The sequence below is a fragment of the Schistocerca piceifrons genome, chromosome 5 (genome assembly GCF_021461385.2).
Source record: "Schistocerca piceifrons isolate TAMUIC-IGC-003096 chromosome 5, iqSchPice1.1, whole genome shotgun sequence".
Lineage (NCBI taxonomy): Eukaryota > Metazoa > Arthropoda > Insecta > Orthoptera > Acrididae > Schistocerca > Schistocerca piceifrons.
The window spans coordinates 80,629,652-80,654,936 of record NC_060142.1 but is presented as its reverse complement, the minus strand read 5'-3'; positions in this window follow the sequence as shown (position 1 = coordinate 80,654,936).

Below are 25,285 nucleotides of genomic sequence, written 5' to 3'. Positions count from 1 at the left end.
CGTGGACAGCGGTTTTCATAGAACGATCGCGGCGATTTCTTGAAGGGACGGAGGAGCACATCCCAGCCATCGCGTGAAACGTTCTAGTAGGGCGCCAAGGAGGTACCTCCAGTGCACGTTTTAATGTGCGTGCGCACTGTCTGCGCATCCGCAGATTCCATTCTACTGTGTCGCCCCATACAACGGCAGCATATTCCAGTATTGGCAATACTATAGTTTTATATGAGCCCTAGATGACAATGAGAACTCGACACAGAGGCTATGAGGGAGTATAGTTCTCCCAGTATTTCGAATGCCTTTTCTCTGAGCTGGAGAACATGTTGGCACTACGTCAGTCTCCTGTCAAGGTACTTGGCCGAAGGGGAAAATTCGTTGGGTTCCTTTGGCACCATTACTTTTTGTAGTCTTTGAGCGTTATCTTCTGAATAACTGTCAAGTGTAGAATCATATCAGCGTACACTCGGCTTCAGAGTGAAAATCTCATTCTGGAAACATCCCACAGGCTGTGGCTAAGCCATGTCTCCGCAGCATCCTTTCTTTCAGGAGTGCTAGTTCTGAAAGTTCCGCAGGAGAGCTTCTGTAAAGTTTGGAAGGTAGGAGACGAGGTACTGGCAGAAGTAAAGCTGTGAGGACGGGGCGTGAGTCGTGCTTGGGTAGCTCAGTTGGTAGAGCATTTGCCCACGAAAAGCAAAGGTCTCGAGTTCGAGTCTCGGTCGGGCACACAGTTTTAATCTGCCAGGAAGTTTCATATCAGCGCACACTCCGCTGCAGAGTGAAAATCTCATTCTGGAAACATCCCCCAGGCTATGGCTGATCCTTATAACAATCAAGAATAATAATAATAATCCCCGTGGAGGCCCGGGAAAAGAATAGGCCTCCGGTATGTTCTGCCAGTCGTAAAAGGCGACGAAAAGAACAAACCACTAATAGGGCTAACCCCCCTTTTAGTGTGATTACTTGGTTCAGGACAGAACTAAAGAAGCCTCGGACAAGCGCCGTCATGGTCGGGGACGACGCTTGAACCCTATGCCCGCCCACAATGGTAATGACACTGCTAGCCAACTGGAAAATGATTTAAATCCAAATAGAGGTGTTTTGCAGGATATGCTTCCTGCAACCACCCTAGAAGGAAAACAAAGACAGAGGATGAGATGGTCAGATGAAGTCAATCGGCACCTCATGTTCTGTTATTACCAAGCAACAAACGTAGGAACCAACACAACTGGATATAGATCACAAGTATACACAACATTTATTACCAGATACCCAGAATTAAAATTTTTAACAGAACAACGTCTAGCTGATCAGATTCGTGTAATAATAAAAAATAACAGGATACCCCAGTCAGAATTAGAAAACATCAAACAACAAGTACAACAAATACTGGAACAAAATAATGTGCAATTAGAAGAAGAAGAAAGTGCAGTAATTGATTCAAACATCCCAGAGCAAACAAACAAAGAACAACACGCATCAATTAAACAATCAGAGGAAAACGAAATCTTAAGACAGTCACCAGCACAAGCACAAATAGAACATGAAGTGACACACATGTTAGATATAGAAGAAAAATTTCAGTTGACATATATAGAATACAAAGACACAAATACAGACATTAGACCATTCTTGCATAGACCACCAAATAGCCCACAAGTCGAAACAACAATAAAAACTATCAACACAATCATACACAACAAAATAAATGAATACACAACTATGGAAGAGTTACAACTACTGGTTTATGTAGGAGCACTCACTACACTAAATATACACACTAGGCAGAGATCAGAACCAACCAACGCACAGAAGAAACCCACAAAACCAGCATGGCAACACAGGCTACAGATCAGAATAGAAAAACTGAGAAAAGACATCGGACAGCTAACACAATTTATAAGAAATGAAATATCAGACAAAAAACGAAAAAGGTTAGGTAAAATCTCACAACAAGAAGCAATAGAGCAATTAGATGAAAAGAAGCAGAAATTACAAGCTTTGGCCAAACGACTTAGAAGATACAAAAAAAAAAGTGAAAATAGAAGGAAACAAAACCAAACATTCAACACAAACCAAAAGAAATTTTACCAAACAATAGATAACACACACATAAAAATAGACAATCCACCAAACATAACAGACATGGAACACTTCTGGAGCAACATATGGTCAAACCCGGTACAACATAACAGGCATGCACGGTGGATACAAGCAGAAACAGACACATACAAGATGATACCACAAATGCCTGAAGTGATAATTTTGCAACATGAAGTCACCCGAGCAATTAATTCTACTCACAATTGGAAAGCCCCTGGAAAAGATAAAATAGCAAATTTCTGGCTAAAGAAGTTCACCTCAACACATTCACATCTAACTAAATTATTTAACAGTTACATTGCAGACCCATACACATTCCCTGATACACTTACACATGGAATAACCTATCTGAAACCTAAAGATCAAGCAGACACAGCAAACCCAGCAAAATATCGCCCCATAACATGCCTACCAACAATATACAAAATATTAACTTCAGTCATTACACAGAAATTAATTACACATACAACACAGAACAAAATTATCAATGAAGAACAAAAAGGCTGTTGCAAAGGAGCACGAGGATGTAAAGAGCAACTGATAATAGATACAGAGGTGACATATCAAGCTAAAACTAAACAAAGGTCACTACACTACGCATACATTGATTACCAAAAAGCTTTTGATAGTGTACCACACTCATGGTTACTACAAATATTGGAAATATACAAAGTAGATCCTAAATTGATACAGTTCCTAAACATAGTAATGAAAAATTGGAAAACCACACTTAATATCCAAACAAATTCAAATAATATCACATCACAGCCAATACAGATTAAGCGTGGAATATACCAAGGAGACTCATTAAGTCCTATGTGGTTCTGCCTTGCCCTGAACCCACTATCCAACATGCTAAATAATACAAATGATGGATACAATATTACTGGAACATACCCACACAAAATCACACATTTGCTATACATGGATGATCTAAAACTACTGGCAGCAGCAAATCAACAACTCAACCAATTACTAAAGATAACAGAAGTATTCAGCAATTATATAAATATGGCTTTTGGAACAGTCAAATGTAAGAAAAATAGCATAGTCAAGGGAAAACACACTAAACAAGAAGATTACATACTAGATAACCACAGCGACTGCATAGAAGCGATGGAAAAAACAGATGCCTATAAATATCTAGGATACAGACAAAAAATAGGAATAGATAATACAAATATTAAAGAAGAACTAAAAGAAAAATATAGACAAAGACTAACAAAAATACTGAAAACAGAATTGACAGCAAGAAACAAGACAAAAGCTATAAATACATATGCTACACCAATATTGACCTACTCATTTGGAGTAGTGAAATGGAGTAACACAGACCTAGAAGCGCTCAATACACTTACACGATCACAATGCCACAAATATAGAATACATCACATACATTCAGCAACAGAAAGATTCACATTAAGCAGAAAGGAAGGAGGGAGGGGATTTATCGACATAAGAAACCTGCATTATGGACAGGTAGACAATTTAAGAAAATTCTTTATAGAACGAGCAGAAACTAGCAAAATACACAAAGCAATCACGCATATAAATACATCGGCTACACCATTGCAATTTCATAACCACTTCTACAACCCCTTAGACCACATAACATCAACAGACATGAAGAAAATAAATTGGAAAAAGAAAACACTACATGGCAAGCACCCGTATCATTCAACACAGCCACACATCGATCAAGACGCATCCAATACATGGCTAAGAAAAGGCAATATATACAGTGAGACGGAAGGATTCATGATTGCAATACAGGATCAAACAATAAACACCATATATTACAGCAAGCGTATTATTAAAGATCCCAATACCACAACAGATAAATGCAGACTTTGCAAATAACAAATAGAAACAGTAGATCACATCACAAGCGGATGTACAATACTAGCAAATACAGAATACCCCAGAAGACATGACAATGTAGCAAAAATAATACATCAACAGCTTGCCTTACAACATAAACTTATAAAACAACACGTTCCCACATACAAGTACGCACCACAAAATGTACTGGAGAATGATGAATAAAAATTATACTGGAACAGAACCATTATAACAGATAAAACAACACCACATAACAAACCTGACATCATACTCACCAATAAAAAGAAGAAATTAACACAACTAGTCGAAATATCCATACCCAATACAACAAATATACAGAAGAAAACAGGAGAAAAAATTGAAAAATACATCCAACTGGCTGAGGAAGTCAAGGATATGTGGCATCAGGATAAAGTTGACATTATACCAATTATACTATCAACTACAGGAGTCATACCACACAATAACCACCAGTACATCAATGCAATACAGCTACATCCAAACTTATATATACAACTACAGAAATCAGTAATTATTGATACATGTTCAATTACCCGAAAGTTCCTAAATACAATATAACACATACCATACAGTTAAAAGGATGTGACGCTTGATCAAGGTTCGCGTCACTTTCCATTTTTAACCAGACTTAACGTCTGAGAAAGTAAATAATAATAATAATAATATTAATATGTATATGAAAGTAAACATATTTTTCTTCTATGAATGTCAGTCCTATTGCTAGTTGGGAATTTTCTCGTTATATTCTTGCAGCTTGTGAGTTATTCTCATCAAGCAGAGACATAAGACGATAGAATCGGGTGAAAGAGATATAGAAGAGGTAGATAGGTTAGAGGAAGAGAAATAGAATGGTAAAATTCGAAGCTATGATGGAGAGGAGAAAGAAAGAGATGAGAGGGGCACAACAATGGTGGCTATACCGTCCCTAATATGTAAGTCTTGAGTTCCCTCTTGAATGTTGAGTGGTTCACAGGGGAGCGCGTTCCATAGTCGTATGGCTGAGATGGAGAATGACACGGAGAAAGATTTTGTGTTATGTAAAGGTACAGCCAAGATGCTAGACGTATCCGATCTGGTATTGCGGTTGTGGAATGATGATAGGTGTTTAATGTGAGAAGATAAGTATTGGGGGCACCAGTGGCTAAGAAATCGATGCCTTTGAGTTGCCTTTTTACATAGTCCGGTCGTTTTTCATGTAATCCTCGATTTAAATCGGTCATTTGCTGCTGGTAGCGATCAGTGCCAACGGTTTCACCAGGTTTTAGCAGCTCATAATAGGTATAGGAAAATTCCGGTTTCACACTTCTATACCCGGTACGTGTTCGAGTCCTTACATGTGAGCCACAATTTTCTTGATCTTACGGCGAGACGAGCAACACAATACTCCCTGGCACCTTTTATACTAGCAGGACCTTCGCTCGTGACATCTAGTGCTCAGTCCTGCATTACGTGAGGGTGTCCGGATACTTTTGATCATACAGAGTATGTGTCAACTGCAGAGTAATCGTGCAGGTACGACAACGAAAGTGACAAGTCACAAAACGGTTTTTTTTTTGTTTATGTCAGTGAAAAATACATGTGAAGTGCGCCAACACGATCGAAAAACGTCACATGTCTGTCTCGTTATTTGGCCAGTTCACACGGCAGGTGTGTCAGTTTTGTTATTCATGATTCACCACAGCGAGAATAGTGTCGCCTTAGTTTTGATGGGTCATTCAAGAAGAGCGGCACGTTCTGAGTTGTGGCACTCTTCGTGTGTAAGGTAAACTGTATGTAATTTTTAATATCATTGATTGTTAGAATATCTGCTTTTATACAGTGTCTGTATCTTAGTTTACAATGTCCTTAAGACATGCAACACTGCTTTGACGATTGCAACTGCTGTCAATATTACGAAACTTTATGCTTTGCAGTGTACAAGAAAAAAATAGAAATTTCTGCTATAAAGAAAGTTCATATTGAATCCGTTTTCTCGTTGAAAGGTAATCGTAGATTGTAGACGCCCCTTAATGATTCTTTATTTTCGTCAATTATGTTTCCTAAATTATACCTAATTGATATTCCTTATTAAATTTTATTAGCTTTAATAAATTATAATTTTGCATTTTTTATTTTTCTAATGAAACAATGTCAATTTGGTTTTCAATTTTTATTTTATCTTAAGTACCAATTTTGCCTGATGGGTGTTCGAATGATGCATTACATTAAGTAAAAAATATAAACATTATTTGAGGTAGAAAAGTGGGGTCATAACAAAAACAAAAAAGGTTTTAGAAAAGTAAGAAAAGTGACACAACACAAAGAAGTAATTAGTAATTAAGACGCAGATGAGCTACAGACATTGATTACGAGTGGGCATTGAGTGAAATCAGTGGGAAAAGTTGAAAATTCGTGCCAGACAGGGACTCGAATCCTGACCTCCTGCTTACAAGGCAAATGCTCTGACCACTGAGTCAATCCAACACAGTGTCATTGTACCAGCGCGGACTATTCTAGCACGTACGCGCCAGACCCAAATTCTCAACTTACGCACACGCTACTAAAGTAGTGCCCCCTTCCCATTATCTTCATTACTCGTTTCATATACACATATTGTGTCTGCTCTCGAGCTCTTACGAAAATTGGCTAAATGCCGCGAGTAACTTGGATAACGGGTACAATAGAGAATTGTCTGAGGGGAGGTGTGCTAGGGTAGACCGTGCAGGTAGAACATTCACAGTGTTGGAATGGTTCAGTGGTGAGAGCATCTGCCTGGTATGCAGGAGATACGGGTTCGAATCCCCCTCCAGCACAAATCTCGAATTTTCCCCATTGGTATCAATCATTATCGGCTCGCAGGCAGTGTCTGTAATTCCTATGTGACTTAATTCATAATGGCTACTGGATCCAGTGTCTTTTCTTTCAGACGTGTCCGGAAGAACACACACACACACACACACACACACACACACACACACACATATATATATATATATATATATATATATATATATATATATATATATATATCACCAGTGTCTTTCAGACATGTCCGAATGGGGAAAAGTGGAGATTTGTGCTGGAGGAGGATTCGAACCCAGATCTCCTGCATGCCAGGCAGATGCTCTGACCACTATATATCAAAATTATCTGGACACCCCCAAAAGCATACGTTTTTCATATTAGGTGCATTGTGCTGCCACCTACTGCGAGGAACTCCATATCAGCGACCTCAGAAGTCATTAGACATCGTGAGAGAGCATAATGGGGCGCCCTACGGAACTCACGGACATCGAACGTGGTCAGGTGATTGGTTGTCACTTGTGTCATACTTCTGTACGCGAGATTCCCACACTCCTAAACACCTCTAGGTCCACTGTTTGCGATGTGATAGTGCACTTGAAATGTGAATGGACACGTACAGCACAAAAGCGTACAGGCTGACATCATCTGTTGACTGACAGAGACCGCCGACAGTTGAAGAGGGTGGTAACGTGTAGTAGGTAGACATCTATCCAGACCATCACACAGGAATTCCAAACTGCATCAGGATCAACTACAAGTACTATGACAGTTAGACGGGAGGTAAGAAAACTTGGATTTCATGTCCGAGCGCCTGCTCATCAGCCACACATCACGCCGGTAAAGCCAAACGACAGCTCACTTCGTGTAAGGATCGTAATCACTGAACGATTGAACAGTGGAAAACCGTTGTGTGGAGTGACGAATCACAGTACACAACGTGGCGATCCGAGGTCAGGCTGTGGGTATGGCGAACGCCCGGTGAACGTCATCTGCCAGCGTGTGTAGTGCCAACAGTAAAATGCAGAGGCGGTTGTGTTATGGTGTGGTCGTGTTTTTCCTGGAGGGGGCTTGCACCCCTCGTTGTTTTGCGTGGCAATAACAGCATTGATGTTTTAAACATATTCTTGTTTCCCACTGTTGAAGAGCAATTCGGGGATGGCGACTACATCTTTCAACACATGTTCACAATGCACGGCCTATGTGAGAGTGGTTACACGACAATACCATCCCTGTAGTGGGCTGGCCTGCACACAGTCCTGTCCTGAATCCTATAAAACACCTTTGGGATGATTTGGAACGCCAACTTCGTGCCAGGCCTCACCGACGACATCGATACGTCTCCTCTGTGCAGCACTCCGTGAAGAATGGGCTGCCATTCCCCAAGAAACCTTCCAGCACCTGATTGAACGTATGCCTGCGAGAGTGGAAACTGTCATCAACGCTAAGTGTGGGCCAACACCATACTGAATTCCAGCATTACCAATGGAGGGCGCCACGAACTTGAAAGTCAGTTTCGATCAGGTGTCCGGATACTTTTGATCACATAGGATATTATGATAATACCTCATATTCGACGAGAACAGAACAAGTCCATATTACTGTTGTATAGAATGTAATGGAATTTACTGCCAAATATTATATGAAATTTATAGGAAGCTTATACTGTTTCAGTATGAGTTTTATAGAATTGTGGAAGTCGACTATTCTCAAGTACATATTTTTTTTAAATTGTGTCACTGCTCTTGCCGGGGTGCGGCGTGTAATTAAGTGCTTTGGTTAGCTCAAGATGTACTGGGAGATGCAAACTACGCGTGTGTCGCGTTATTTTCACCAGTGTGCAGCAGACCTTCGCACAGCTTACCAAAGTCCACGAGGCACACGTGTGAACGTGCACTGCGGCGCTGCCCGTGCAGGCGGCAGTCAGTTGTCTCCGCCAGTCAGTTGTCTCCGCCAGTGGACAGCGGAGCCGGCGCTTCCTGCCGCCTGCTGCGCTGGCATTCCGGCGGCTACTGTGGCGCAGCTGCGCTGAGTGCGCCGTAGAACTGCCAGCCCAGCCCAGCCAGCTCTGACGACCGCGGGCAGTGGCGCGTGTGTCCCACATACCTACACAGGCCGCCACCAACATTCGGCCGGGCACGGGTTGCCATAAATGACCTTCACCGGGCGAGGTGGCACAGCGGCACGCTGGACTCGCATTCGGGAGGACGGTGGTTCAAACCCGCCTCCGGCAGTGCTGAATTAGGTTTTCCGTAATTTCCCTAAATTCCTTCCGTCAAAAGTAGGGATGGTTCCTTTGAAATGCCACGGCCGACTTCCTTCGCCATCATTCCCTGACACGATGCGACCGATGACCTCGTTGTTTGGTCCCCTCTCCCAGATCAGTCAACCAACCATAAATGATCTTCAATATTAGTTGAGTAACTAAGACGAGGGGGTGGTGGTAAATTCCTATGGTTCCAAACTCCTGAGTTCATCGGTACCTACGCTTACACACTACTTAATCTAACTAAAATTAACTTACGCTAAGGACAATACCCGCACCCACACCCGAGTCCGACGGACGCAGTCGCGCGTACCGTGGCAAGGCGTCCAGGACCGCCCGACTACCCCGCTCGCCCTAAATAAAAGGTTTACAAACAAATGGGAGGTTGAGTCGTAAAGAAATGATTACGGGGCAACACAAAACAGTAACTTAGCACGAAATAAAATTGCTACACCGAGAAGAAATGCAAATGACAAACGGGTATTCATTGGACAAATATATTATACTAGAACTGACATGTGATTACATTTTCACGCACTTTGGGCGCATAGATCCTGAGAAATCAGTACCCACCTCGGACCGTAAGAACGGCCTTGTTACACCTGGGCATTGAGTCAAACAGAGCTTGGATGGCGTGTACAGGTACAGCTGCCCATGCAGCTTCAACACGAACCACAGTTCATCAAGATTAGTGACTGGCGTATTGTGTCCAGCCAGTTGCTCGGCCACCATAGACCAGACGTTTTCAATTGGTGAGAGATCTGGCAGCAGTCGAACATTTTCTGTGTCCAGAAAGGCTCGTACAGCAGCTGCAACATGCGGTCGTGTATTATCCTGCTGAAATGTAGGGTTTCGCAGGGATCGAATGAAGGGCAGAGCCACGGATCGTAACACATCCGAAATGTAACGTCCACTGTTCAAAGTGCCGGCAATGCGAACAAGAGGTGACCGAGACGTGTAGCCAATGGCACCCCATACCATCGCGCCGGGTGATAAGCAAGTATGGCGATGACGAATACACGCTTCCAATGTGCGTTCACAGCGATGTCGCCAAACACGGATGCGACCATCATGATGCTGTAAACAGAACCTGGATTCATCCGAAAAAATGTCATTTTGCCATTCGTGCACCCATGTTCGTCGTTGATTACACCATCGCAGGCGCTCCTGTCTGTGATGCAGCGTCAAGGGTAACCGCAGCCATGGTCTCCGAGCTGATAGTCCATGCTGCTGCGAACGTCGTCGAACTGTTCGTGCAGATGGTTGTTCTCTTGCAAACGTCCCATCTGTTGACTCAGTGATCGAGACGTGGCTGCACGATCCGTTACAGCCATGCGGATAAGATGCCTGTCATCTCGACTGCTAGTGATACGAGGCCGTTGGGATCCAGCACGGCGTTCCGTATTATCCACCGTTTCCATATTCTGCTAACAGTCATTGGATCTAGACCAACGCGAGCAGCAATGTCGCGATCTACGATAAACCGCAATCGCGATAGGCTACACTCCGACCTTTATCAAAGTCGGAAACGCGATGGTACGCATTTCTCCTCCTTACACGAGGCATCACAACAACGTTTCACCAGGCAACGCCGGTAAACTGCTGTTTGTGTATGAGAAATCCGTTGGAAACTTTCCTCATGTCAGCACGTTGTAGGTGTCGCCACCGGCGCTAACCTTGTGTGAATGCTCTGAAAAGCTAATCATTTGCATATCACAACATCTTCTTCCTGTTGGTTAAATTTCGCGTCTGTAGCACGTCATCTTCGTGGTGTAGCAATTTTAATGGCCAGTAGTGTTCCACTGTCGCAGAATTTTACGGTGATGCTGTCTGGTCGTGGAAAACTGAAAGCCTATTGTAAAATATTGAAAATGACTGAAGACGCACTGTGCACAACTTATGGAGGAGACCACCTGCTTTTAGCCTCCAGTAATTTATCGAAAGTGAGGGACACAACCAGGAAAGTAAATAACTGGGAAAATGGGACCCATGACGAATCAATAATCCGGACTTAGTTCGTAAACGCACAACACATTTTTACAACTTTCGTAATTCAATAAGATTCTCACTTTGTGGCAATCCTTTGATGTCAGCTTCATACATGTCCTGAAAAACTGGAATGTCTTGTAATCATAACTCAAGACAAAGGTCTGTACATATGACTAAATTACAGATTTCTGTCCCGTTTTCCTGTCCGTATGTGAAGGCTAACCTTAAGTACTACTGCGGGGATGTTGATACAGTTTTCACTAACAGACAGACAGACTCACGAGGTGGGTTTGGTGAGTATTTTACGAGCGGAAGAATGCTTATGTCGGCGCACAAAACAGGCGAATATGTTCCCCTTTAAAAGATGCTGACAGGAAGGTGGGGAACAGCTGGCTCCATCCTCATCCCCTCTTCCTCACAAAAGTGATGGCGTGGGAACATATTCGCGCTCTTTAAACTCAGGCCATTTTATATCCTATTACTCAGTCTTTGTAGTTAATCCTTCATAACCAGCAACCTACTAAATTACAGGCCCATGTCATTAACGTCGATATGCAGCAGGATTTTGGAACATATACTGTGTTCGAACATTATGAATTATCTCGAAGAAAACGGTCTACTGACAGTCAACACGGATTTAGAAAAAAAACGTTCTTGTGAAACACAACTAGCTCTTTACTCGCACTAAGTGTTGAGTGATATTGACAAGGGATTTCAAATTGATTCCGTATTTCTGGACTTCCAGAAGGCTTTTGACTCTGTACACACAAGTGACTTGTAATGAAGTTGCATGCTTATGGAATATCGTCTCAGGTATTTGCTTGGATTCGTGATTTCCTGTCACAGAGCTCACAGTTTGTAGTAATTGACGGAAAGTCTTCGAGTAAAACAGAAGTGATTTCTGGCGTTCCCCAACGTAGTGTTATATGTCCTCTGCTGTTCCGTATCTATATAAACGATTCGGAAAGCAATCTGAGCAGCCGTCCTAGGTTGTTTGCAGATGACGCTCTCGTTTATCGACTAGTAAAGTCATCAGAAGATCAAAAGAAATTGCAAAACGATTTAGAAAATATATCTATATGCTACGAAAATTGGCAATTGACCTCAGGAATTACAATTACGAAAAACTTAAATTGGAAGGAAGACAGAAAATGTTGCGGGGAAGGCTAACCAAAGACTGGTTAGAAAATGTAACAGATCTACTAAGGAGACTACCTAGACTACGCTTGTCCGTCCTCTTTTAGAATAATACTGTGCGGTGTGGGATTCTTACCAGATAGGATTGACGGAGCACAGCGAAGAAGTTCAAAGAAGGGCTGCACGTATTGTATTATGATGAAATAGGGGAGAGAGTGTCACTGAAATGATACAGGATTTGGCATGGACATGATTAAAACAAAGGAGTTTTTCGTTGCGAAGGAATCTTCTCACGAAATTCCAGTCACCAACATTCTCCTCCGAATGCGAAAATATTTTGTTAACGCCGACCTTCATATGGAGAAACGGTCACTACGATAAAATAAGGGACATCAGAGGTCATACGTAAAGATATAGGTGTTCGTTCTGTCCCAGCGCTATACGACAGTGGAATAATAGAGAATTGTGAAGATAGTTCAAAAAAATGCTCTCAGAGTCTTTTAAAGAGGAACATATTCGCCCGTTTCGTGCTCCGACAGAAACATTTTACGGCTGCTTCACTTCTTTTCCCTCCCTGCTACAGCAGGGTGTGCTGCTTATATAAAACGAATTCTACAGGTCACTAGAGATTTGACAGTTTATTTATATACTTCTACACATTTATATACTTTTTGATACATATAAACACCAAATAACTACATACAAGATAAGGTTAACACAAAATCGGTCGCTTTCTCTGAATTGTTTGTTCATCGATCGCAATTCATCGAAACCGCCAGGCTAATGATTTGTGCCTTAAAAGAATAAAAATGTAATTAGAAATATATTACTGAATTTACAGTCTTTCCACATTCACATAACTTTCGGCAATCATTGTAAGCTGTTTTCAGGAATGTTAAGACCATTTTTAGGCCTTTTTTGTCACTGTAGTACCACTTTGTGCGTATTTGTAGAGGCTCAAAGGCCCATTATACAGAGACAATGCGTCGTGAGGTTTTATTGGTGACAAAATCTTGACTAAAAATACAGCCTGGTGACATCAGAACGCTTGCGATGACCCTAAGATCCTTGACATGTGTTCACTAAGTCAGTTACAGCGACATTTACGCCTCAGACCGGATACACGTGCATATTTTATGCGCGTATCTACAGTAATTTTGAACCTTTGACTCTCGGCAATGGATAATGATATCCAGAGGAGTTCCAAAGTTCCATGAGAGTATCATCTTCAGAGCATATGGTAAAAAGTTCGGCGATGTAGCATGAGTAGAAATTATAGAAGTGACCATATCCACAACTGGTAATTTTCGCAAGCAAAAATCATGTTTTTTTCGGGTTTCTCTTAGGAATCGCCTATGAACAAACGGTGCTTTTATAACCCACCTAAGGTCCACCCTAGACTACACCTAATGCAAAAGAACCAACCGATTTGTTCAATATACGTGGACTGGAGGAAGTGTGTAATGTTTAAATGTTGACCTTGTACTGTAGTATAGCTACAGTATGACCGTTCTTCCGACAGGTACACAAATGGCCCCCAGACCAAGGGTATCCAACACACTTGACCCCTTATCTCGCTGATCAGTAGAACCCGAGATATGACCCCCAGAAAAATCACATTTTCGCGCGCCGCTTTTTGGAACACATTGGTACTGTGCGTGACTACTGCTGCGCCAGACAATCGTCCGTCCATAGATAATTGCTGCTATTCGTGCAAAGTCGGGGCTGGCCACAAGTGTAGATATAAATGCGATGTTTCAGTAATGCGTAAGGCTTTGAGGTGTAGCAGCTTTGTATTGTATTGTATTGTATGTTAACCGGGGACCTAGAAACGACGGAGAGGCTCCGTGCCCGCCGCAGCCGCAGTAGTCCACAACCCCACGACGACTACCGCAGTCCACTTCACCCCTCCGCCGCCCCACACCGAACAGCGGTTCGGTGCGGTGGACCTCCCAGGGAACGGCTCACACCAGACGAGTGTAACCCCTATGTTTGCGTGGTAGCGTAATGGTGGTGTACGCTTACGTGGAGAACTTGTGTGCGCAACAATCGACGACATAGTGTAACTGAGGCGGAATAAGGGGAACCAGCCCGCATTCGCCGAGGCAGATGGAAGACCGCCTAAAAACCATCCACAGACCGACTGGTTCACCGGACCTCGACACAAATCCGCCGGGCGGATTCGTGGCGGGGACCAGGCGCTCCTTCCCGCCCGGAAAGTCGTGCATTAGACCGCTCGGCCAACCGGGCGGGTAGCACCTTTACATCGCTCCTATAGTAATTAATTGTAGCAAGCAGCCTTTTACAGACGGTCAGTCATGGCTGTCCCGTAACAGATGTGCGCTACGAACCAGCATCGGTTCCTAATAGCGAAGGCCGTGGCCGGGTAGTTTGAGTATCGTACAGACCATGAAACTAAGTAGTCAGAATAATGTATTTTGGAAACTAAATCTTATCTTCTGTAGATATTATGACTTCTAATAACTATTGCTCATTTAATTTATTTGATTATTAATGTGAATGAAGATGCGAATGCTAAGTAGTATAATAAATGAGTATTTTTATTTATTCATTTATTTATTTAACCTGATCAGATTAGGGCCATCAGGCCCTCTCTTACATCGGACCAGTGTTTCACACATGCAGTATTTCACACATCAGAGTTACCTCACGACAATAGTTTAAATGAGAAAATTAGCTTACTCTAGTGACAATATGAATAAGGAGTAGTGACTAAGACCTAATAAAGTAAATGCGGCAGTGTTTTTACAACAGGTGCTATACATACAGATTACGATAAAAGCAATAATAACACTAAAAAAAAGTCAAATAATAATGATAAACATGACTAAGACCTAATAAAGTAAATGCGGCAGTATTTTTACAACAGGTGCTATACATACAGATTATGATAAAAGCAATAATAATAACAGTAAAAAAAAGTCAAATAGTAATGATAAACATGACTAAGACCTAATAAAGTAAATGCGGCAGTATTTTTACAACAGCTGCTATACATACAGATCATGATAAAAGCAATAATAATAACAGTAAAAAATCAAATAATAATGATAAACATGAGAAAAATTGGCAATAGTAATGAAGATTTGTGCAGATGTACATTAATATCTTGGTGTGTAAAGTAGATGTTTACTAGTGTAGCGAGTTTTGGGGAAGGGAGATTTAAGGAGGGGGGGAGAGGGAAGTAATGAGGTGAAGTGCATTCATGTACAGAGGAAGGCATTACTGTTGCTTAAGTAGATACGTCATTAACTGTTTTTTTGAAGCCGGACATGTTTTTAGGTTCTCTAACATAACGAGGGAGGTTATTCCATAGTCGGGTTCCTGCTACTGTAAAGGACTTGGAGAAGGTGACTGAGCGATGCAGTGGAACAGAGAGGATTTTATTATAATGGGAACGTGTGTTTCTGTCATGTTGTTCCGACATGAGCGTTAGGGACGAGGAGAGATATGAGGGACAGTGTACATTTATAAGGCAGTAGATGAGACAGAGTGTATGGAAATCTCTGCGTTTGTCTGCACGCAACCAGGACAATTTTGCATATGCTGGTGAAATGTGATCAAAAAGTCGAACGTCACAGATATATCGGACGCAGGCATTCATGACCAGTTCTAGACGTCGCGAATTTTCCTGAGAGAGGCCTTGTAGGAAATATCACTGTAGTCAATGATTGGGAGTATAAGCGTTTGTACTAATTTCTTTTTCAGATCGAAAGGGAAGAGTTTTTTATATTTTTGTAGGACATGAAGGGATGCTGATGCTTTTTTGCACACTGCAGTTACATGCTCTGTCCAATTTAGATTTTCATCTATTATAACTCCCAAACTCTTTGCTAAGGGAGAGAAGTTAATATTTGTTCCATTTAGGATAAGAGATGGTACAGATTCCCGATGTTTTGGGCTAATGAGCTTAGAGTGACCAACAAGTACCGCTTGGGTTTTAGATGGGTTTAGTTTTAGACCTATGTCCTGTGCCCATTTTGACAGTGCATCGAGGTCAGTATTGAAATTTTCATAGCTTTCTTAAGATTGCTTGGTTTCGCACTTAGATATAACTGAAGGTCATCAGCATACATATGATATTTGCAATAGGTCAGAACCGATGACACATCATTGACATGCAGAGAGAAGAGTATAGGACGTAATACTGAGCCTTGGGGAACGCCTGACACTACCTGCCGCCATTGTGATTTTATATTCCCAGACAGGACGCGTTGCTGACGAGACGTCATGTATGAGCGAAATCATTGCACTGCACTTGGTGAGAAATTTAGACCGCTAAGTTTGGCTAGTAGTAGCGTGAGAAATGTATCTAGACAACATTGCTGAGCCATATGCTCAGGGGAAATTTTGCAAAGTGCATGTCGGCAGTTTGGCAGTTTATAGTACTGGAGAAACAAGAGACATACTACGATAATTCACTTAGCTGAAGAGCGAGTTATTTTGATATTTGAGGATTTTGTAAATTTATTCATTTAAGAATTACTCAGTAAAGCAGTTAAGCTGCAAGTGGCCCACTGTAAATAGTACGATCGCGTGGCCGACAACAGTACGTTCGCACACGTATTTTGGTGTGTTAGAGGAATTACAAAGTGGAGTCTAGATTCAGTTCGGAGCTCAGCCACCTTGACGATAGGACGTGTATATTGAGATCTCTGAAAAGTGACTGTTATTTTATGCAATTATAAGTTAAACTGGACTGTCGAGTGCCGTAAAGTGATCGCGGACAAGTGATAAAGGCGAACGCCCCAAATTCCGGATTTTATACTCGTAAACTGGATATTTATGAATTAATAAAAGTCTGCGTCGCATGTTATACAAGTCGTGACCGAGAACTAAGCGTTGGATAATATTAGTGCGAGCATGCTGTAACAGACAATCTGTCTTGTAATCTTCACGGTAGCAGGTACGGTTAAATACCGTAAGCTGCTATTACGAGTGACTGTGATTACGTATGAGTGTCGAAACAGTAACTTCAAACTGGCACTGGCGGCTATTTTGTAACAAAGAAGTGAGAATGTAGCTTAATTCTCATTCTAAAAGACTACTTTCACTCATTAGCGCCGGCCGCTGTGGACGAGCGTTTCTAGGAGCTTCAGTCTGGAACCACGCGACCGCTACGGTCGCAGGTTCGAATCCTGCCTCGGGCATGGAGCTGTGTGATGTCCGTAGGTTAGTTAGGTTTAAGTAGTTCTACGTTCTAGGGGACAGATGACCTCAGATGTTAAGTCCCATAGTGCTCAGAGCCATTTAAACTGATACTAGAAAACAGCAAAGACAGTGACATATGAGAACATCTCTGTTAAACCTAAAGGGATTTGTACCAAAAATGGCATACGTATCGCTTGCTACATGAAAATATCTACTGTGATAGTAAGACACCCGTAGCACCCCTGTGGGTGAGGGCTTGGGTGACAAGGGGTGACAAAAGCTTAGCTCAGGAACGACAGTTGAAAGTACACGATACTAGAATTAAAGAAGTCCAGTGAACACTCCTTCATCTGCAATACTGTAAAACAAATCTCTTCTACTGAACAATTTCTCACAGCTCTTAAGGTAAGCGTCTTAGATTCCACGTTTACTAAACGTTTCTTTCTCGTTTTGGAACATATTATCTCGCCACAAAATATGGAAAACAAGGAGTTTGCAATAGGAAAGGTTGGTTTCACAATATCGAAGATGAAGAAATGTTCATAGCTCTTCAGGTATCAATTTTAGAGCAATGTTTACTGAAACATTTTGTTTCTAGTATCGTGTACTTTTATACTGCACGTGTTTACACCATTAATTATACCACACACTGTATACATGACTCATTATCTGTATAAAAATGCTGTGGCAGTAGGGTACCTCTTCTACCGCTACGCATGAAGGTGAGGACGAGATAGGGTTTAAAACCATGAAGCGCCATGTTTCTTTTATCCACATTGTTCAGTGCATCATCCGTATGGCGAGAATGAGCATCGCAGCTATTCAGTAATTTCACTACCATGTGTCGAGGTCAAAGATCATGTCACACGGCTCAGTATCAAAGACACGCAGATGCTCTCTACAGGCGTATAGTGAAAACAGCGAAGTATCAGGCTGTTACCAGCTACAAGCCTTCTCGAAACGATGATCATTTACTGGCGGAATTACAAATTTCCTCAGATTTCGGATGGAACTGTAGGGCGAAATTCGCTAGACATATGGATGAAGTACTCGTATTGTCTACAAATATGCGTGAAGTTTATTAAATACACGTGAAATATATATAAGTGGCATACCGTCGGTGAAGAAACATCGCGTAAGTAGCAAAAAACGAATTTTGCAGGAGAGACAAAAAGTATCTAGAATACCTTGTACGTTTCATAAGGACACGGAATTTCCATTGTTGCACTACAGTGTTATTCCGGATCGTAACAAAAAGTGAAACAAAGAAAATACTATTTAGAAAGCTTAATTACGGCAGATACGCGGAACTGTCTCGGTATTTATGGAAGAGGATCGTTATTTACGCGGTATTCGTTTGTCATTCTCCTGTACGACTTACCGCTTTTACGTTGTTTTTGGAGATGAAAAAACAGTTAACAACATCGTTTTGGAAATACTTTATTGAAACACTTCAGGGGGACAACTTCAAATATTCAGACGGTTCACGTAAGTCTGATAATTTTTATGTCTCTATGCTCGTCGTCGAATATAAGGAGCCTAGGAATCCTACGAACTCGGTTCGCTAGACAAACAATTCATACAAGCCGTATTAATGGGTGTTATTACAAAATGGAAAGAGACAGTACTTCACTTCGCGATTACACAGATGTGTCGCAAGCAAAGGGCGACGTACGAATTAATCAAGTTTTTTCGCTAGGTAGACAGTCCTAAGTCTCGATCTTTATCTTCCACCAGCTAGCTCGGGCCAAGGGATGTCGTATTGTCCCCGTGGGATCGAAATTTTGCTTACAACTCTACGCGAACCCACTTTGCACTAGCTGTATGCAACTATCCTTACTCCAGGCTGGACCACGCTCACCGAACACCGTTGACAACAGGAGTTACACAGAGGGTACAAGCGAAGTAACGAGCGTTGACACTACTTCTATCATATTCGCTAGTCTTGAAGCTGCCCTTGAAATGTGCAGCGACCAGTCGGGCGCGGGATTTGTCTTCACATAGAGGCCATTGCTGTCGCGTTGTCGTCCTAGAGAGGGGTCGGTCAGCGTTCTATTGGTTGACGTCTTCTCACAGCCATCTCTTTCGTTCACGACTGGCGTGGCGGCGATTGACTTCACACCCTAACAATAATATCTGTAGATTTCTTGAAGAAAAAACACCCGAACAAAGAACTAAACCGCACTGTCACTGCTGAATCAGTACCGTCCATGATGATGATCATTCGTGAGGAACGTTGTCATAATAGCAGTGACAATCCTTAGAAGCAACGGCTTTAAGTTGTAAATTATCTCATTTGGCTTTCTAGGTTTCCAATCTTACTTTGTACAGTTTCGGGAAGAAAAGTTTTCCATAAATTTTTCTCGGGCGTCTTGGTATTTCTCGCCACATTTCGTTGAAAGTGCAATTGTAGTAAATACTACCGTTTGGACGGTACTGATCGCCCTCAGATCCGTAGATACTCGCTCCAAGCTTTTTTCTGCATAGTTAGTGAAAGAGGAGTAATCTAGATAACAGACTTCGAAAGGTCATGGCTTTCTTCTCGCATCCTTAGATATCAAGCCGCCCTGGATCTACGATACTTCCGAACCGGGGCAAAAACTTCATAGTGCCCCCCCCCCCTCCCTTGCCCATCGAACGTTTGAGACAGGGCGTCAACAATTTTAAAAAATCGATTTTTCCAAAACATGTTTATTTTGTAGCGCACACATTTCTGAAGAAGTTCGAGGAAATGTAACACATGCAATTTGATCGTAAGCGTGTCACCCCTCACCACACAGCATTCTTCTATTGCACGTCGCTGTATTTCCCTCTGTGGAATTCAAACGTGTATGTTTTGCAATGGTAGCCACCAAACCTATATTCGGGACAATGAACAGTAGAAATTAAAATGTCCTGTGGTCCCTCTCATGTTCCCAGTCGGCCGGTCTGACATCCTAATCTCCCCTTCTTTTTTTAAAAAAGAAAACTCAATACTAATGCTGGGTGGGATTATTTGTGACTAGAACAAGAACTCTTTAGAAAATTTGCACTCTTTATTGCCTATTAGCTAATAACTATCTCTTTTGTGTGACAGCATAAAATTAATTATAGGAAACATAAAACCAGTAAAGACAAGAGACAAGCAGGGCAGTACGCATTTCTTCAATCTGTAGGTCCCAACACTTTTCTCTCTCTAATCTTTCTACAGCATTAGACGACGTGCTTTCCTTTCTGCGAAAGAATCTATTACTTCACCAGATTTCGATAAACGTTTAGCTACATGAAAAATCAAAATGTCGTTTAAATGATGGCTAACTGACAACCTCAGCTGCCGACAGGTGGTGTTGATATACCTCGATGTGGACAGCTGAAAATGTGTGCCCCGACCGGGACTCGAACCCTGGATCTCCTGCTTACATGGCAGACGCTCTATCCATCAGAGCCACCGAGGACACAGATGAATAGCGCGTCTGCAGGGACTTATCCCTTGCACGCTTCCCGTGAGACTCACATTCCCAGCTGTCTACAATTTTACTTATGTATTGTACCTTATAGACATTTGCCCACCCACTCATTACTTGCGCACGCTTTGGCGGTTCCCGTAAGAGTTTGGGCAACCTGTGCGCATTCGCACAGACGAAGGTCAATGGCTGGGTAGCCTTTAACTATATATACGAAGACAGTAACTTGTTCTCGAAGGAACAGTTACTGTTGATGACCGTGCAGCTTTTCCCTGGAATAAATGACTAACTGACAAAAGGGAAAAGCTGCACGGTCATCAACAGTAACTGTTCCTTCGAGAACAAGTTACTGTCTTCGTATATATACAAAACGTCGTTGTCTAATACTGAAAAAGCTGTTAATACGAATAGTACCTGGTGTCGTTTCTCGATTTGATTACGTCAATTTTGTCACTGTCTGCTAGATAAAACGAAATAAGCCTTTCTAATATGGCAGCAATTGTAACACACGCCAAATAAGTGAGACTGTTTTGGCGCAAACGGTCATTTTTATCTACCTCATGTACATAAATAACACGACATCATGAGATCGAAAAGTAGTAGTGGTAGTAGTACGAAACTTTTATACAAATTTGTAATTTCATATTCTTCTATACAATTTGTGTTATGTCTCCGTTTCTTCTGCTTCCTCGTTCTAACAATCTTATCATCACTAATTCTGTAACTATTCCTGCCATTTTCAAAACTTATTCTCTAGTTAACTTCACTAGCTCTGCCAGAAGTACCGGTTCAGTTATCCCGAGTTTATTCTCCGGTTAGGCATTGCTGCGTGTTCGTACAACGCGTTTTCCGCGCTATTCCGAGAATAGAACTTATGCGTCTGCTAACCGGGGACTGTACAACTGGCTCTTAGTAGTGTAGCGATCTGGCAAAAATTTGCTATCAAAATTTCATTTTCTTGAATACATTGAGAAGATAATGTGTAATCTTTCTTACCTGTTATTCCTGTTAGTCGTTTATTTCCACTCTGGTAATATGACTCTATGGATTTCACAGACGTTTATAATAACGCGTAAATTCGCACACCAAATCAATCATATAAACAAACAACAATTGGCATTCACCCGTTCAGGTTTATTCGGTTCAGCTCGTATAGCCCAGACCCCTTTCGTTTGCGGGGAAGTATTTTTCCTTTCTAGATGCGAAGGGGATTCCCCTGGCAGAGACATCACGTACACTATGCACGCATTCTAAAGTCCACGTATGGTTCGTTCAGAAATCAACTTAGAATGTGTTCAAAAAAAACCAACAGGCATGCGTTTCGAAATTATTTGAACAATCGATAGACCAACGTGCACTGGATGCTAGGCGCTTAGTAAAAAAAGGTTTTTTTCCTTCAAGAATATGAATTTGGCGTCCCCTTAAATTGCTGCCTAGGGCAGATACCCCGGTTTACGCCCCCCCCCCCCCCCATAGATCCGGGATTGATATCAAGGCGTATTAGCTAGGAAGCATAACTTGAAGTCCTTTGAGCTTTCACTCGATAGAACTGTGTCGCGTTCCATCTGATTAGAATCTTTCTCCAAATACTTGGTTAATCAGTACTCCTGAACTTCTAAACTTAAAAGTGAGTTTGATGATATCAAGTTTCTGTTCTTATACGTGCAGCCATCAGTACAAAATGAGTGGAACAGTATTTTCCTTACTAGTTCAAGACACTGTGTCCAAGACATACGAGGCAAAATTCCATGCAACCAGTACACTTTGCGTTTCATCGAATCAGTAACACACTGCATCATAACATTCTAAATTATACATTGTTAAGTTATAGACTGCCAAATTTGTTTTATCAGAAGCTACAGTTGCCTGTAAGAGTGGTGCTACTTTCACGGCCTTTAAGTCCATGGTGTACAATGTGCGGAGCTTCCCCTGGGCACCTTTCGTATCTCGGTCTTTCTGCAACCTTTCCTGCCCTTTTGTTGCATGTGCTGCTTCCACATGTCTTCACTCAAATTCCCGAGCCTGTAACTACAATAAAAGTCGCACTGGTCTTTCTTGGTTACCCTCTTCGAAAATCAAGTTACAGGTAGCTCGACTTAATGGTGAATCCTGTTCCTTACCACACTTTTCCGTACAATAGGCTCAAGATACAGCTTGGAGGAGCACTTCCTGCAGTAATGTGATGGCAGTATCGGAAGACGGTCCAGGATTTCTTTTGCAAAGTGTCTCTCATTTCTCTACTCCGTTTGCTTTAGTCGGAAACGCGACGCTTCTGAATCAGGCCTCATCCCAAGTGTGGAATTATCCAGCCAATATCTCACTGTTCATTCTTTAATGCCAAGGGTCCTGACAAACTTTTTTTTTTGCGTACTTGATGTTTTCCTGTTAGTAAAACAGCGTGCATTTTCTCCTGGATTCACAAGTGATCTTCCCTGGACGTTTGATTGCAATTATGTCCACAATATTGTTTACGTAAATCTTCCTCTGATCCCATTACATTGTTTCCCGGAAAGTGTTAAAATTTCTGCCTGTCACCAGCAAAAATTCGTTGACACTTCCTTTAAACGGATTTCTGACATCTTTGAAGTACACATCGGAGCCAATTTTCGTTCCTCTGTTGGGCCATTATGAGTGATTTCGCCACTTCAACTTTTTTTATATACAATATACGTTAGGCCGCGCATTCTCAGAGTTTTGTTCCCGTTTACGTTGCAATATTCTGTGCAGGCTATAGACTTCCTTCTCCTGTCACTGTTTAAGTCACCACAAAATTCTTGGCCTCCACTTTCGACATCCTTGCTTGCGTCAGTTTCCGTTAAGTTATCCAAATTGTCTGGTAAAAAAAAGGTAAAAAATCAGCACCATCGTCTAGCAACAAATGTGAAGAAGTACTGTCGTTTCCAGTGGCAACTGTGACTGTTCTATCATTTTGAATATTCTTGAATGCAGTCAGCGAAGTTTCTAGACAAGAAATGTTAGTAAATCAATGTAAGAAGATCATAGCTGAATTTGAAATTCATGTCTTTATGATAAATTTCAATATCATTAATAACACTAATAGTCACAATAAGAATTACCTGTGCCATCAGATGGCCCAGGAAAGGTGAACGAGAATCCCGTATACGAAATTAATTCTTCTTCTTGCATGTAACTTCACTCTTACCACTGTCCTCGCCTGTTGTTCGTTCCGGATTTACATGAGAACCTATAATCAAGTCAGTATTCAAAACATCCTTAGCAGAAAGGACTAAAGCGCACAATAAGTGAAGCGTAGCGTTGTAATAAATGAGCTGTGGTGCTAATAAATTTTTCAGTTTTAACGGACTGCTGTAATTGCGAGGTAAATAACATAACCATTTTCTTACCACTGTCAATTACTCTCAAAAAGGATTCTCCACTTTCGTACACTAAGTTCAAGTGAGAAAAAATTTCTTCAGCAGTAAAGGGATAATCATGTAAAACGCTGCTCATTTTCATGCACTGAAGGTAGAACCAAGGAACCTCTTTCGAACACTGTTAGACACGTAGTAAGCAATAACAATGTGCTGTGGCTGCGCTCGGTTATGAATTTACGCGCTACTGTTTACCACATCCAAGACAATCTAGTTACGCAGTATTTCATTCTTTTGCACTGTTTTTTCGCTGTATCAAATATACCGTATTGTTTGAAGTTCATTTTTTTGTAGACAATTAAAAGTCGGCATTCTGGGCGGTTAGAGTAGATGCGCTGAGAATCAAGGATATTAACTGACTGGCCGGCCGAGATGACCGAGCGGTTCTAGGCGCTTCAGTCTGGAACCGCGCGACCGCTACGATCGCAGGTTCAAATCCTGCCTCGGGCATGGATGTGTGTGATGTCCTTAGGTTAGTTAGGTTTAAGTAGTTCTAAGTTCTAGGGGATTGATGACCTCAGATGTTTAAGTCCCATAGTGCTCAGAGCCATTTGAACCATTAACTGACTGAAAAATGCGAAGTCGATAATCTTGTCAGTTAGGCGGTATTGTTTCTTCATAGACGACATGCGTCCGCGGGCAAAGGCACAGGCAAGAAACATTTAAGAATTCAATTTAATGCACAGAAAATAACCGTGTTTGATTTATTTCGTACAGGTAAATGTTTTTTATATGTGTATGTATACCTACTTAGAAAGATATAGACGCATTGCCACGCATATTGGGCACAGTAAAAAATAAAATAAAATGTTAGTTGAGTAAATATGTACCAAATGCACAAAAAAAGCCCCGGATCAGTAGAAAGGTAGCTGTTAAGTAACGGATCTTCAATATTAAATCACTATGAAATGTTAATAAACGTACTTTTCGAAATAATTAAGTTGAGAAGAGTCGTAAAGGGATGAACGCTTAATATTGGGTCACGTGAAATCACTACCTGAGATTCCCTTTTACTTAATACCTGTTGTTAGGGCCGTATTTAGGATCCTTAGATCCCTAGGCTGTACCTCTGGCGCCAGCCTTACCAAGGTAAGTTATGTGATAACTAATCCGCAAAATGCAGCATTTTAGAGTAATTCTGGAAG